This window comes from Pteropus alecto, unplaced genomic scaffold (genome assembly GCF_000325575.1).
Source record: "Pteropus alecto unplaced genomic scaffold, ASM32557v1 scaffold101, whole genome shotgun sequence".
Lineage (NCBI taxonomy): Eukaryota > Metazoa > Chordata > Mammalia > Chiroptera > Pteropodidae > Pteropus > Pteropus alecto.
Window position 1 is genome coordinate 2715401 of NW_006432945.1, and position 3711 is coordinate 2719111.

A 3711-nucleotide genomic window follows, 5' to 3' on the forward strand; every position below is an offset into this window, starting at 1 on the left:
GAGAGAAAGAACGTAAAAAGAACAATTGTGAAAGCCTTAGAAGTGGACCAAAAAGATTTCTGGATATCTTCAGTGAAACTAGCACATCCTTCCAAGATAATCTGGTTTGTGGGGCCTTTGTACTTTTATGGTATTTGAGCTATTTACAACTCTGTAATTTGTATACGACTTATAGCGATCCAAATTATTCTTGTCCAGAGATGTACAAATGAATTTTTTCATATGCAGTTTCAATTGATTTTCCTCCTTCAATGTGGAATAAACAAAAGTTTTGCACTTCTGGGGGGAGAAAAAAATTGGCATAGATGATAGAGGCTCTGTTTATCCCTCTGGCGACCAAATCAAAGTTGTGATGGTAATGAGGAGCAGCAGCAAGGATCTGGATGAACAAGCCATACAACTAAAGAGCAGTCCAAGAAAGCACCCTACCAACGACAGAAGGTAGGACGGGGCGAGGACGCGGGGCTGCTCGGTCTTGAGCAGCTGAGTGAGACGGAGGCTGCAGCAGTGGCAGAAGCATCTTAAAGGGGCTGCGTCCACGAGCGGATTTTTGTGGTGACGGACCTGCTCGCTCTGAGCACCTGTGCCAATTCAGCTATGTGCAGTGGGCACCAGGGACTTACAGGGAGACGTTGTCAGAGTGAGAGCCTAGTAGAGACCCGCTCTGTCCAGAAGTGCCGGCAGTATCCATTGTTCCTTGTTGAGCCCTCCCCCTTCCCAGTGCACGGACACAGCACCACCATAGCCCAGACATCATCAAACTGGATAACAGAGGTGGCTCTGCCCAGAGGATCCCCTGAAACCCCACCTCCCCCAACTTGTAGCCCCACCCAAGCCACATCCAGGTATATCCTCAGTGAATCAGGTGCTCCTTGCTGAGCAGTACCTAGACTCACACTGGAGGCAGCTGGCCTCAGTTTCTGGTGTGGCCTTTTGAGGCAACTATAAGCACAGAATCTGTGGTTTGCTTGCTGAATCTTAACAGGTGGCCCCAGAGGGGCAGAAGCTTGGGCTAAGTTTGGCCCACGGCTGAACCCCTCTCAGGACTGTGCCACTGGACACCTACTTCACAAAGCCTCATTAATAAGACTGGGAGACTTAGAAACAGACACAGAAAGGCAGCCAAAATGAGAAGACAAAGAAGTAGAAACCATATGAAAGAACAGAGATCCAGGAATAATGGAGTCAAGCAATCTAACAGGTGCAGAGTTCAAAACACTGGTTCTAAAGATGCTCAATGAACTTTTGGGAAGTGTAGAGAACTTCAACAAAGAGACAAAAAACATAAAAATGGAAATGGAAATTATAAAAGGGAACCAGTCTGAAATGAACACATTATCTGAGATGAGAAGTATATTAAATGGAATAAACAAAGTGAATAAAGAAGAGGATCAAATGCCCTATCTAGAGGATGGAAAAGCCAAGAACACTCAATCAGAATGGCAAGAGATAAGATATCAAGACTATAAAAATAATTTAAAGAGGATATGGGACACTATTAAGGGTTCAAATATCTGTCTGATCGGCGTAACTGAAGAGAATCAAGATATTGAGCAGCTGTTTGAAGAAATAATGATGGAAAACTTCCCTAACTTGGTGAAGGAAATGGACATAAAACCCCAGGAAGCTCAGAGAATTCCAAAATTCAGAGTCCAAAGAGGCCAACACCAAGACACATCATAATTAAAATGCCAAAGTTTAAATACAAAGAAAGAATATTAAAAGCAACAAGAGAAAAACAGGTAAGAGAACACCCATAAGACTGGCAGCTGATTTCTCAAAAGAAACTATGCAGGACAGAAGGGCTTGGCAAAAAAATGTTCAACAGGATGAAGACCCAGGATCTACAACCAAGAATAATTTATCCAGCAAAGCTATCATTTAGAATTAAAAGACAGATAAAGAGCTTCCCAGATGAAAATAAGCTAAAGGAATTTATCACCACCAAGCCAGTATAACAGAATATGTTAGAGAGACTTCTTTAAGAAGAAAAAAATATGTATCACAAACATGAAAAAAGAATGGTAACAACTACATTCCTGTCAATAAGTACCTTAAATGGAAAAGAATTAAGTGTTCCAACCAAAAGATAGAGTGGCTGAAAAGATAAGAAAACAAGCCCCCTACACATGAAAAGGAAGGAGATGGAAAAAGATATTGCTTTGATGGACCTAGAAGGTATTTAAGTCAGACAGAGAAAGATAAACACTATATGATTTCACTTATATGTGGAATCTAAGAAATAAAAAGAACAAACTGACCAAAAACAGACTCACAAATATAGTGGACAATTGGTATCGGACAGAGGGGAGAGGGTTTGGGGGACTGGGAGAATGGGGTGAAGGTTTTAAAAAAGTACAAATTAGTAGCTGATGAAGGGTCATGGGGATAGGGAGCACAGCTTAGGGAATACAGTTAGCATTAACACGTCGTCTAGGTGGAGGGTCGGGGAGCAAGGGAGCAATTGGGGGATCATTTTATGAACTATATAGATGTCTAACCAATGTACTGTATACTTGAAACTAATTAAAATAAATTAATATATTAAAAAAGTTTTGCATTTCCAAAGTAAATTCATATAAATGTTTCTGATGGTCTATATGGCCTATATATGTTTTAACTTTTTGAATTCTCCTTTGAACTAGTGGTAGCATCTTACTAGTTCCTTCATTAATTAATAAGTTAAATAAAATCTTTGATTTGCTTTTATTTTATATTTGCACAAGAGGCATGATTTTCTTTTTAAAAAGTATACATCTTATCTACAGCCATGCTACCCTGAACAAACGCGATCCCATCTGATCTTGGAAGCTAAGCAGGGTTGGGCCTGGTTAGTACTTGGATGGGAGACCACCTAGGAAGACGAGGTGCTGTAGGCGTAAAAACATAAAAAAAATAAGGGATTGTAAGCTGACAAGATCCTTGCAATCTGTGAGATCAACCAAGGGTTGTCTCGCCTAAAAAAAAATAATAATAAAAGTAAAAGTATACATCTTTTTATGGGAGGATGAAAGGGATTTCCAGGCAGAAGTAGTGCTATGTCTTTAAAATATGGGAATGAGGAGTAACATGGTGCGTTGATAGTACAAATGCACGTGAAAGAGTGGCGAGATGAAGCTGGCAGGGTAAGCAAAAGTTAGGGCAAAAAAAAAAGCTTTGTGATGTAATTAAAGTAAAAAACGTATAATCTTAACAGTTAGTACCAGAATTCCTCTTAGGAAGTTTGCTATAATTTTTTGAGCCAATACTTGGACTGCTGCTTGGTGATAGACCTCTAGAGACTGGATGTTAGCAGGGACCAAGGTAAACATTTCAGAAGGTAGCTAGAGCAAAAAAAAGAAATGTGTTTTAGCTCCTGAAAAGGGAGGGTAAGAGGGTAACCAGGGATATGATGCCTAGTTAGAGATCATGTGTGAATTGCTTCCTGGTGAAGGGCCAGTAGAAGTTCTTGGTGTTGGAGTAGCCAAAAGCATTTCAAAAAGGGATGCTTCATGTTCAATTTGGGTCATCTGTGTTCATGCAATATAAACTTTTCCAAAATTAGCTTTGTGTCAGCTAATTTTATGGCCAAATTTAGGGGACTTCCTAAGTACTTGTAGAACTTGAAAAGAAGCAGAATTACATACCTGCTGCAGAGGCACTACCCACTACTGAGCCAGAAGTCGGAGGGCTCATGGAAAAGATTCAGAGACATAGAAATCTTGGAGAGGA

General features: G+C 40.3%; 1 pseudogene; it reads left to right on the plus strand.

Moving 5' to 3' along the window:
* The first annotated feature begins 2760 nt into the window (after positions 1 to 2760).
* Positions 2761 to 2879, plus strand: LOC112476559 (annotated as a pseudogene).
* The last annotated feature ends 832 nt before the right edge of the window (positions 2880 to 3711 follow it).